This window comes from Xenopus tropicalis, chromosome 6 (genome assembly GCF_000004195.4).
Source record: "Xenopus tropicalis strain Nigerian chromosome 6, UCB_Xtro_10.0, whole genome shotgun sequence".
Classification (NCBI taxonomy): Eukaryota; Metazoa; Chordata; class Amphibia; order Anura; family Pipidae; genus Xenopus; species Xenopus tropicalis.
In genome coordinates, this window is record NC_030682.2 from 13,918,277 (window position 1) to 13,930,587 (window position 12,311).

Here is a 12,311-nt window from a genome sequence, read left to right on the forward strand (position 1 = left end):
TAGTGTTCCCCTGTGCCACCGCTGGGCAAATCCTGTTACTGGGTCTAATCTACTGATTATAGTTTATGAGCAACAGGAGGGCAATGGGCCATGGAAACAAGGAGGCAGATATAGTGGGACTCGCTGAATCCATGGCTAAATACTCCTTATGGATAAACTGGTTGCATTGCTGTTATTTTTACAATAAATGCCCTTTTGTTTGCTCACAAGTGGAACTTATTGGACCCATGTGAGACTCTAGGTGGCACCATTGCAGAATTACCTGCGGCCAGTTGTTGGGCACAGTGTTACCCCTCTGGGAAAGGTAGGGCCAATGGCTTTCCAACCTGACAGTAACCAAGAAAAAATATTCATGGTTGGAGATTGAACAAGGTCCATAGTGGAAAAAATAGCTGGCAATAATTTCTCTTTATTTTTTATATTTTCTGAATTATTTGACTTCTTCATCTGACACTTTTGTGCTGAAATGAAGGGGGGGGTCACTGACCCCGGCTGCCAAAAACCTATTGTTCTGTAAAACTACAATTTTATTGTTATTGATACTTTACATTGCTTATCTTTCTATTCAGTCACCCTACTACCCATTTTCCAGTCTCTCATTCAAACCACTGTCCAGTTACTAGGGTATATTAGACCCTAGCAACCAAATAGCCGCTGAATTTCCAAAATGGAGAGCTTCTGAATAAAATGCTAAATCGTTCAAAAACTGCAAAAAAGAAACTAAAAAAAATAAGCCCAATTGCAAATTGTCTCAGAATTTGCTTAGAAATTTCAAATAGCCATTTACAGGTATGGGACCCGTTATCCAGAATGCTCGGGACCAAGGGTATTCCAGATAAGGGATCTTTCCGTAATTTGGATCTCCATACCTTAAGTCTACTTAAAAAATCAATTAAACATTAATTAAACCCAATAGGATTGTTTTACATCCAATAAGGGGTAATTATATCTTAGTTGGGATCAAGTACAGGTACTGTTTTATTATTACAGAGAAAAGGGAATCATTTAACCATTAAATAAACCCAATAGGGCTGTTCTGCCCCAATAAGGGGTAATTATATCTTAGTTGGGATCAAGTACAGGTACTGTTTTATTATTACAGAGAAAAGGGAATCATTTAACCATTAAATAAACCCAATAGGACTGTTCTGCCCCCAATAAGGGGTAATTATATCTTAGTTGGGATCAAGTACAGGTACTGTTTTATTATTACAGAGAAAAGGGAATCATTTAACCATTAAATAAACCCAATAGGGCTGTTCTGCCCCCAATAAGGGGTAATTATATCTTAGTTGGGATCAAGTACAGGTACTGTTTTATTATTACAGAGAAAAGGGAATCATTTAACCGTTAAATAAACCCAATAGGGCTGTTCTGCCCCAATAAGGGGTAATTATATCTTAGTTGGGATCAAGTACAGGTACTGTTTTATTATTACAGAGAAAAGGGAATCATTTAACCATGAAATAAACCCAATAGGGCTGTTCTGCCCCAATAAGGGGTAATTATATCTTAGTTGGGATCAAGTACAGGTACTGTTTTATTATTACAGAGAAAAGGGAATCATTTAACCATTAAATAAACCCAATAGGGCTGTTCTGCCCCAATAAGGGGTAATTATATCTTAGTTGGGATCAAGTACAGGTACTGTTTTATTATTACAGAGAAAAGGGAATCATTTAACCATTAAATAAACCCAATAGGGCTGTTCTGCCCCCAATAAGGGGTAATTATATCTTAGTTGGGATCAAGTACAGGTACTGTTTTATTATTACAGAGAAAATCAGTTTTAAAATTCTGAATTATTTGATTAAAATGGAGTCTATGGGAGACAGGCTTTCCATAATTGGGAGCCTTTTGGATAATGGGTTTCTGGATAAGGGATCCCATACATTTGGAAATCTACGAGATCCCGTTTGGTACAGAACTGACTTCTTTCTTTAGTTTCTTTCAATTTTGTCTCATTTTGTGATGCCTAATAAATGGCATGGAAAAAAATCTGACTTTTTGCAGAAATATTGGCTGAAAGAAAAGGATAGGGTAACACTGTCCCAGGACCCCCTATGGGTTGGGGATTAAACTACCACCCTGATGAATTACAGTTTAGCTCCTCCCATCAGTGGGCGTGTGTTATGGATGCCACACAGCATGAATGGGGATCCACATCCAGTGGGGAACTTATAAATATATATAAATGAATATACAGCAGTTGGTCTGTGTTTCTGCAGGCTAAGCCTCCCTAAACCATCATTATTCTCCCGCTATGAGCAGCACAACCTGATATTATGGCGCCTGGAAATGAAAGGTTATCGCACACTTTCTCACCAGCCGCCGCGCCCATAGATCATTATAACCCGAGCTCCAAAAACACAAGGAAATTTGATGAAAATATGAGCCGTGGGATTTAATTTCCTTGTAAGCCGAGGTGGGTATTTTAAAGGATCAGTGGGGCTTTGCTCTGCGTGCATGATCTATGATAACGGGCAGCGGCAGATTAGGATCCTGTCACTCTTTTGTTTTCAATGGCAATATCCAATTCTAAAAATAATGCGCTGAATGGGCACCAATAGGAACCTTCGCTTCGGCCCCCGTCTCCGGCCCGTTTGACTGACTCCTGTACAATATTGGGGGGAAATGCAATAAAGCAGTTGTGAATGTGCTCAGGAGTCAAAGCAAGTACATCAAAATAGCAGGGGTTTTATTTCTGAAGGTTTAACCCTTGTGTGGCTGATAGATTAAACCCTTTTTTTTTTAAACTATAATCCCACAATAAATACTCAACCAATAGTTACTTTATATTATATATAGTGGCCTATTAAAGACTTCTAACAAACTGGAATTTATATATCAGTAAATATTGCTCTTTTACATCCGTTCCCTTGAGCCGCCATTTAGTGATGGGCTGTGTGCTCCCTCAGAGATCAGCTGACAGGAAGTGATGCAACTCTAATTGTAACAGGAAGTAGTGTGGAAGCAAAAGGCAGAACTCTGCCCATTAAATGTGACTAGGGACCCTAGATATATTACAGTATTCTTTTGTACTGGTGCAGCAGTTATTTCTATCCGTGTTAACTATGAAGTCCTGGGGAGCTAACCAACTAGTTAATCTGTAATGTTACCTGGGGGGGGCACCATGATTCCACACAAACCCTGAGGCTCAGCACAGACATGGGTCTTGCATTTTCTCTTTTATTAACATAATGTACCTAACAGATACATCAACTGGCCTCTAGGAGCCACTCTTTGCTTCTAGCCCTCTCCTTGTTGAGGGTCAAAGTTGCCCAACTCACTAGTCTTGTGATCCTTGTGTAAGGTTAGAATGCCTGCACCTAATTCCTTCCTAAATCTCAACATTACCTTATTCACCAGTTGTCTTCTCAGCTGAGCCATCTACTGGGGCTTCCTGCACCCAAGGCTCTTTCAGAGTCTTCCACCCAGCACTGCCCTCGGCTCAAATCTTCAGAGGGGCCTCACACAGAACCTCCTACCCTGCCCTCCCACCATCTGCCTGCCCGCTTGTCACGGTCAGTATCCCAAAACTCAGAACAGGCGCCAAGGGTCCGGTCACGGCTCACACTTTAACAGCCGCTATCTAGCCGCTATATAACAACCTTATATTGAGAGACCCAGGGAGAGAGTCCTGAGCAGGCAAGGGAACCAGGACCGGGTGGCAGGAAGAAAGGGAATGAGTCAGCGTAGTCAGGGACAGGCCGGGGTCATCAACGATCAGACAGCGCGGTACCAAAACAGAATCCAGAAAAGTAGTCAAAAACAGGCAAAGGTCGGTTCAGGCAGCAATATGAGAATGGTAAAGAACAGGCAAGGGTCAGAACAGATCAAAATAGTACAAAGAACACACCCAGGAACTCAGGTAGACCTACGTTGGGCAATGAACACAGGGCAGTAAGCGCATTAAATATTTGAATTTGGTGCCAAAATGACGTCACACGTGTGCCGAGCGAAAGAACGCATGCGTCAAAAGGAAGATGGATGCACGTGCGCCTAATAGAAGATGGCGGGCGTCCCCGCAATGGAGGAGGTGGCGGGCGTCCCCGCCGTCCCACTAGACCACCACCACTGGGCCGGTAGGACACTGGGAAAAAAACCTAAAACTGCTCCCCCCGCCCAAAGCATCAGCTCTTTCTGGCTGACCTCCCTACTCTGATTGTGCCTAAGTATGAGTTATGTATGCTGGGGTGGGGGGGGATGACGGTGGTTGGGCACCCACACCCCAGTCCAACCCTGCTGTTGGTCAGGTGACCACTCCGGCCCCCACCCCAGAGGAGCCTTTGTGACCTTTCCTGCAAAATCTGCCCAATCAGTGATACTACTAAACTAAAAAAGGGCTTTCCCTGCACGGATGTAACTAATGCATCTACAACCCCCTACACACTTCTAAGGGTCACTCTTTTGCTCAAATATTAATTTTTTAATTATTATCTGACAAAAAGCCCTTCCTTATGTAGCATACCCGTGAGTGTTGGCTAGAAGTATTTGAGTGTGTGTGTTATTTGAGCTATGCATGATTATGTAGGCCTCCTGAATGGCAACTCCCAGGACCTTGCTGCCCCTTAGGGTGAAGACACACAGAGCTACTAGTAGCAGCTACTTGTCATGGCTACTAAAACAGACACTGCTGATCATTTACTGATAACTGTCTCTACGTGTGTTTTAGCAGAGACAATTCTCAGTATTGTCTATGGCAGGGGATTTTCTGGAGTTAATAGCCATGAAAAAGTAGCTGCTACTAGTAGCTCAGTGTGTCTTCACCCTTAGTGAGTGCTTACCAGGTAACTGGAGATCTGCCTGGGGAGGAATAACCAAGAGACTTGAGATTGCTGATAAACCAAACGAAACTTCTTTATTTATTCCAAACAGCATTCAGTAGTATTATATGCGAACACAGGCATCTCTCCCCGATATCCAAACCCAGAGCTTCTCTTACTCCAAATAATCTCCCCGCTTTGGGTATATGCTGTGACCTGAGCTAAACTGGCTCCTCTTAATGAGGTGAAGTCCCAGGAAGAAGACCTCATGGACACGTGAGTCATCCCCTTTTATAGTCTAGAACACCTCCACCTAGTGGTCACTCCTGAACTGCAAGGGAAACTCTCTTTCAACCTGGAAAAAATAGTTATAGTAAGCACATTATTAGGACCAGGGTTGGCAGGTTGGTGGGTTATCCGCCAAATTGGGATCCTAATTTAAAGCCTAGACGGGTTTCCAAAGTACAAACCCAACTAGGTACAAATTTAGGCTATTTTTTGGATTCTTGGCGGGTTTGTAGTTTGGAAACTAGCCAACCAAGTTTTTTCCTAGTGCATGCTGGGTAATGTAGTGTGTATCTTAGAATTAGCCTACAGCTAACATTAATAGAAAACTACAATACCCAGCATGCAATCATAGACAGAAACTCCCTTTTCTATTCCTCTTTGCTGAACCTGAAGCAGCAAAACTACAGTAACCTGCATGGACTGGGCACTGAGGGAAACAATAGCCATCCCAGTTACTGGAGAGGGGGCGCAGGGCATGGGTAGTGATTATACACTTTAAAAAGGCATATTTTCTCATAAATACTTTTGTTTTTTAGAAAGGGACTTAAATCTTAGGGGTCCCTACACTTTTTCAGAACTGGTTTCCTTCCTTATAATTACACATAACCCAGCATCAGGCAGGGGCTGTTACACGGGTGTCATATGATGTTCCCTTTCCGTCTAATGATCAGAGCCACCCTGCTCAGGGGTATAGTCATTGGCTTTGAACATTATTTATATCCATCCTCTGATCCGCGCTGCCTTGCATCTATCAGCCGCTTGTTTGGAACGCACCTTGCTCTTCTCACGTGAATTATTGCTTGATGTTCCCTACTAAGGCGAGGGGGCTTACACACGAGTAGGGTGTATTACATAGCAAATCATGTGGAATATTAAAATGAAATGGAGAGTCAGAGACACACAGAGAGAGTCAGAGACACAACATTCATTTATCAGCGCAACTTTTCCATCTGGGACAATGGCAGCTTACGCAAGGCTGGAAACGCAGGCTGAGCCAATAGCAACACTGCCTTTCTTAATGTAGAAATGCCCCAGGTCTCTGTGCTCCATTTAGGCATCACTGTAATAATGGGAGGATGTGGACAGCACTGGTCCCAGGTCTGGACTGGGATTCAAAATAGGCCCTGGGGCATGACATGTCCCTATATATTAGGTACCTACCTAGTGCTACCAACCCCTATTTCTGTAGGGAAATGAGAGCAGAGCAGGCAGTAACCCTTCCAACACTTTCCCCTGTCTCTGTCCCTATATATTAGGTACCTACCTAGTGCTACCAACCCCTATTTGTGTAGGGAAATGAGAGCAGAGCAGGCAGTAACCCTTCCAACACTTTCCCCTGTCTCTGCCCCTATATATTAGGTACCTACCTAGTGCTACCAACCCCTATTTCTGTAGGGAAATGAGAGCAGGGCAGGCAGTAACCCTTCCAACACTTTCCCCTGTCTCTGTCCCTATATATTAGGTACCTACCTAGTGCTACCAACCCCTATTTCTGTAGGGAAATGAGAGCAGAGCAGGCAGTAACCCTTCCAACACTTTCCCCTGTCTCTGCCCCTATATATTAGGTACCTACCTAGTGCTACCAACCCCTATTTCTGTAGGGAAATGAGAGCAGAGCAGGCAGTAACCCTTCCTACACTTTCCCCTGTCTCTGCCCCTATATATTAGGTACCTACCTAGTGCTACCAACCCCTATTTCTGTAGGGAAATGAGAGCAGAGCAGGCAGTAACCCTTCCAACACTTTCCCCTGTCTCTGCCCCTATATATTAGGTACCTACCTAGTGCTACCAACCCCTATTTCTGTAGGGAAATGAGAGCAGAGCAGGCAGTAACCCTTCCAACACTTTCCCCTGTCTCTGCCCCTATATATTAGGTACCTACCTAGTGCTACCAACCCCTATTTCTGTAGGGAAATGAGAGCAGGGCAGGCAGTAACCCTTCCAACACTTTCCCCTGTCTCTGCCCCTATATATTAGGTACCTACCTAGTGCTACCAACCCCTATTTCTGTAGGGAAATGAGAGCAGAGCAGGCAGTAACCCTTCCAACACTTTCCCCTGTCTCTGCCCTATATATTAGGTACCTACCTAGTGCTACCAACCCCTATTTCTGTAGGGAAATGAGAGCAGGGCAGGCAGTAACCCTTCCAACACTTTCCCCTGTCTCTACCCCTATATATTAGGTACCTACCTAGTGCTACCAACCCCTATTTCTGTAGGGAAATGAGAGCAGGGCAGGCAGTAACCCTTCCAACACTTTCCCCTGTCTCTGCCCCTATATATTAGGTACCTACCTAGTGCTACCAGCCCCTATTTCTGTAGGGAAATGAGAGCAGGGCAGGCAGTAACCCTTTCAACATTTGCCCTTGTCTCTGCCCCTATATATTAGGTACCTACCTAGTGCTACCAACCCCTATTTCTGTAGGTAAATGAGAGCAGAGCAGGCAGTAACCCTTCCAACACTTTCCCCTGTCTCTGCCCCTATATATTAGGTACCTACCTAGTGCTACCAACCCCTATTTCTGTAGGGAAATGAGAGCAGGGCAGGCAGTAACCCTTCCAACACTTTCCCCTGTCTCTGCCCCTATATATTAGGTACCTACCTAGTGCTACCAACCCCTATTTCTGGATAAATCCGAGTATGTTGAGGTTATGTATGTGCCTAGGTATGGGATTGCGTTTGTTTGCCAATTATAGTGGAAGGCACTTTGAAGGCCCTGCAAGGAGTTTGGTGAAAGGTGTAGTGGAAGAGCTACAGTTTTAGTTAGGTTGACTTTGTAGTCTGATAGTAGGCTATATGTATCTAAAACCTTATGCAAGTTTGGGAGCGTGATTATTGGATTTGTTAAAGTAAGTAGCACATCATCCGCAAAGAGGGCTATTTTGTAAGTCGTTGATTGTATTTTAATTCCTGAGATGTCAGGCGAGTTTCTAATTACAGCCGCTAATGGCTCTATGCTAAGCGCGTACAAGAGAGGGGATAGAGGGCAGCCCTGTCTAGTGCCGTTGGTTATGGCTATCGATTTGGAGGCCTGACCAGGCAGTTTCAACTGCGTTGTAGGGTTGCTATATAGGTTCTTGAGAGCTTCTAAGAAAGGTCCTGAGAAGTTGAGGTGTGTTAGCAGTGAGAACAAGTAGGGCCAGCTCAGGCGGTCGAATGCTTTTTCAGCGTCTAAACTTAATAAGACTGCCGGAGTAGAGTTTCTGTTTAGTATGTCTATTAGGTCAATGGTGCGCCTTGTGTTATCTCCTGCTTGTCTCCCATAGATGAAGCCTACCTGATCATTGTGAATAAGTTTGGGCAGGATAGGTGCTAATCTATTTGCTAAGATTTTTGTGAATAACTTGAGGTCTGAGTTTAATAGCGCTATGGGTCTGTAATTGGAGCATATGTTTGGATCTTTCCCTTCTTTCGGAATGAGTGTAAGATACGAGCTTAATGTAGTGGGGGGGATAAGGTGGCCCTCCAGAAATTCATTAAACAACTTTACTAGGTAAGGGTTTAAGATATGGGCATATAGTTTATAGTATTTATATGGAAAGCCGTCCGGTCCTGGGGATTTACCGTTAGGCATATTTTTTAGCACATAGGTTAATTCCTCTGGTGTGACATTGTCATTTAGCGCCTGTTTGTCTTCCTCGGTTAGTTTAGGAAGGTTGGCTATTGCTAAGAAGTCTGAGAGCATATTGTTTTGGGTTGGGGATGAGCTTCCAGGGGTAGGGGCTTTCAGATTGTATAGGTGAGTGTAATACTTATTGAATATGTCTCCTATTGAGTTTTGATTGTATGTCAGTTGTCCGGAGGGGGTTTTGATTGAGTTAATTCTGGACTGGGCTTTATTGTCTTTGAGCTTTCTTGCTAAGAGAGTGTGTTGTTTGTCGCCCTGTTCATAGAATTTTTGTCTTGTCCATAGGATAGCTTTCTCAGTTGCTTTGTGCTTTAGTGCTGAAAGTTGGTGTCTAGTCTCTAGTATCTGATTTAAGAGCTGGTCAGTATGTGGTCTGTTATATTGGGTTTCTAGGGTTTGAAGGTGGGTTAAGAGGGCTGTATGTGAGGCCTGTGCTTCCCTTTTCTTGTTTGTGGTTAATGCTATGATATGTCCCCTAATTGTGGCCTTGTGTGCTTCCCATAGAGTGGATGTGGAGTTAACCGTGCCTTCATTAATTCTAAAATATTCTTTGATAGTTGTTTCAATCTGGTTGAATGTATCTGGGTCGTGTAATATTGATTCGTTAAGGCGCCAGTGCGGCTCCCTTGGTGGTAGTTTTGTTAGATCTAATGTTAGCTGTATAGGTGAGTGGTCAGACCATGTTATAGGGTGTATCTCTGTGGAGTATTGCAGGTGAAGGCAAGGTTGTGAGATTAAGAAGTAGTCTAGACGGGAATGTATTTTATGTACTGGTGAGTAGAAAGTGTATTGCCTTTCGTTTGGATGGTTGATCCTCCAACTATCAAAGAAAGAGTACTGCCTGGTCAGCTTTCTAAATTCTCTGGACATGTGATGTGCTGAGTTGCCTAGGGAGGGGCTAGTTCTGTCTTTGAGTTGTGAGAATGTTAAGTTGAAGTCACCCCCTATTACTTGATAGGCTATGTCCTGAGATCGGGCTTTGTTAAGTATAGTTTTCAAAAACCTAAGTTGGTGATTGTTAGGGGCATAAATATTGATCAGATTTAACGGAATGTTCATATATTTGCAGAACAACATAATATATCGTCCATTTGGGTCGCAGCACACCTGGTCCACCACTACTGGGCAGTCTTTATGTATTAAAATCGCCACTCCAGCTGTTTTTTTTGGGCCTGAGGCATAATATGTGGTTGGGTAATATTTTGATTGAAGTTTGCATAAGCTGTTTTGCTGAAAGTGAGTTTCCTGTATAAAGGCAATATCCGCGTGTAGGTGGCGAATCTCTTTCAGTACTAAATATCGTTTAGTGATTGAGTTTAGGCCCTTAGCATTGATAGATATTAATTTTACCATTTTGGATCATTGGGATCTTTGGCTACGTTTGCTAAAATTATCAGGCGCGACATTATTGAGCCCTTATTGGGTCGACCAGGTGTGCGGGGGCCCTTACATTGTGAATTATTGGCATGTAAGAAAATTACTGAGTCTCCTTGGGTATAGGGTGAAATAGTCAGAAAGAGAAATAGAGCTCTAAAAAGAAAGCTTAAAACAGTATAAAACATCTTAACCATAAACTTTATGACAATCCTTAGTAATGTTTTGAGGGTATATTTGTCCCTCAAGCCTGTGATAACCAGGTGGGTGTTGTAAGGATAAAATAACTTTTTGTTAGGACCGGTCCCAAAGTTTGTCTGTTGGACAGGACCTGCGGGTATCTCCAGATTCCCAAGGTGGGGGTTTTGGTAACAAGTCCGTGGAACTTTCTGTAACATAGTTAACTGAAGTATATTTGGTAAATCACCAGAATGTGTGGTTTAAGCCAGGCTGAGTTGTCAGTGAACTCTCCTTGAATTTCTCTTTGAGGTAATAAACATACGTTATGTACAGTGAGTCATCTGGTCATGGTGGCAGTTTGTCCCTTGGTGGAGAAGGGGACAATGCAAGACCTCCCTGTTGAGGAGAGCCTGAGGTTCTGGACCATTGTGGACTCAGAGTAGGTTTGGCTAGCGGGGGTTTATGGGCTTGAGCTGCTTCTGTGGGTTTTATGCCAAGTATGGTTAGCAGTTTACGTCCTTGCCGTGGATGGGTCAGCGTGTGAGTTTGGCCTTTATGTGCAATTATCAACTTAAAGGGAAAGCCCCAGCGGTAAGGTATCTTGGCGTCCCTCAGTATTTGAGTTAGCGGTTTTAGCTCCCTCCGTTTGGCCAAAGTAACCGGGGATAGATCCGTATATATTTGCAGATTATGGTTGCGGTATTGCAATGGGATCATTGTACGTGTTTTTGCTAGTACCGCTTCTTTGCTTTCATAGAAATGAAAGCGTGCTATAACATCTCGTGGCGGTTTTGTCGATGGAGGTTTTGGGGCCAGCGATCTGTGTGCCCTGTCTAGCCTCCATAGCTCCTTTGAGATTTCAGGACATAAATGTGTGAATAGTTCTGTTAGGTATTTAGGAATGTCAGGTCCGGAGACATCCTCTGGGATTCCTCGGAATCTTAGATTCTGTCTGCGCGATCTATTTTCGAGATCTTCGCAGGTGTCTCTAAGCTGCGCCATTTCATCTTTAAGGTCAGTATTTTCCTGCTCTATGTTTGCAAGCCTTTGGACTATATCGTCCGTATATGTTTCCAGTTTATCTGTACGCTCTCCTAGTTCTATAACATCGCGCTGTATATCTTTAATTGCTGCTGAGATAGCTGTTGTTATAGAATGGGCGATGGAAGTGTTAAGCTGTGTCTGTAAGAGCGCGAGTTGCTCTTGCAGTATCCCGGCTGTTACTGGTGTGTCCCCTGGGAGATGCGGTACAGTGGCTGTGTGTAGAGCGAACTGACCTGAGTTTTTTATGGGTCTTGGCGAGGCTGAGCTTTCCGAGGCTGACGGTGACGCTGGTTGTGGAAGAAGCGGAGAGGAGTCAGCATTAGGTTGGGTGCCGCCATCTTGTGTGTCGTCGCAGCTTTCAGCACCGGCAGTTCTATGAAGGTATGGCGAGAGAGTTGTTTTTTGCTCTTTGGGTTTTCTTTTCCCCATGTTTGGCAGCATCCGGGAGTTCTCCTGCGTTCCTTTGTCCCGGGCTGCAGTTCTCGAGCTGATTATAGCTTATGTTCGGGTAGATATTTGGCTTAAGACACGGAGCTTCTACTGCGTGCGTGCAGTCAGTTCCATGGTTGGCCACGCCCCTGTGGCGCTGTTGTTTTACATTTAATGTATTACCAATGTAAAAACTGCTAATATGCAGCGGTTTCCCCCGCGCTAAGCCCAACCCTAGGGTATTATTTCGCTTCAGTTTCTGCAAATGCCCTGTGTCCTGACTTCTAATTGATCTCCTTTCAGCACCCAGTGACTTTCATAATAAATGAGCCCTTTCTATAAATGTGCAATTCCTGCCCGCAAGGGTAATACAGGTATCGAACCCCTTATCCTGAAACCCGTTATCCAGAAAGCTCAGAATTATGGAAAGCCCGTCTCCCATAGACTCCATTTTAATCAAATAATTCAGAATTTTAAAACTGATTTCCTTTTTCTCTGTAATAATAAAACCATGTAATTGATCCCAACTAAGATATAATTACCCCTTATTGGGGGCAGAACAGCCCTATTGGGTTTATTTAATGGTTAAATGATTCCCTTTT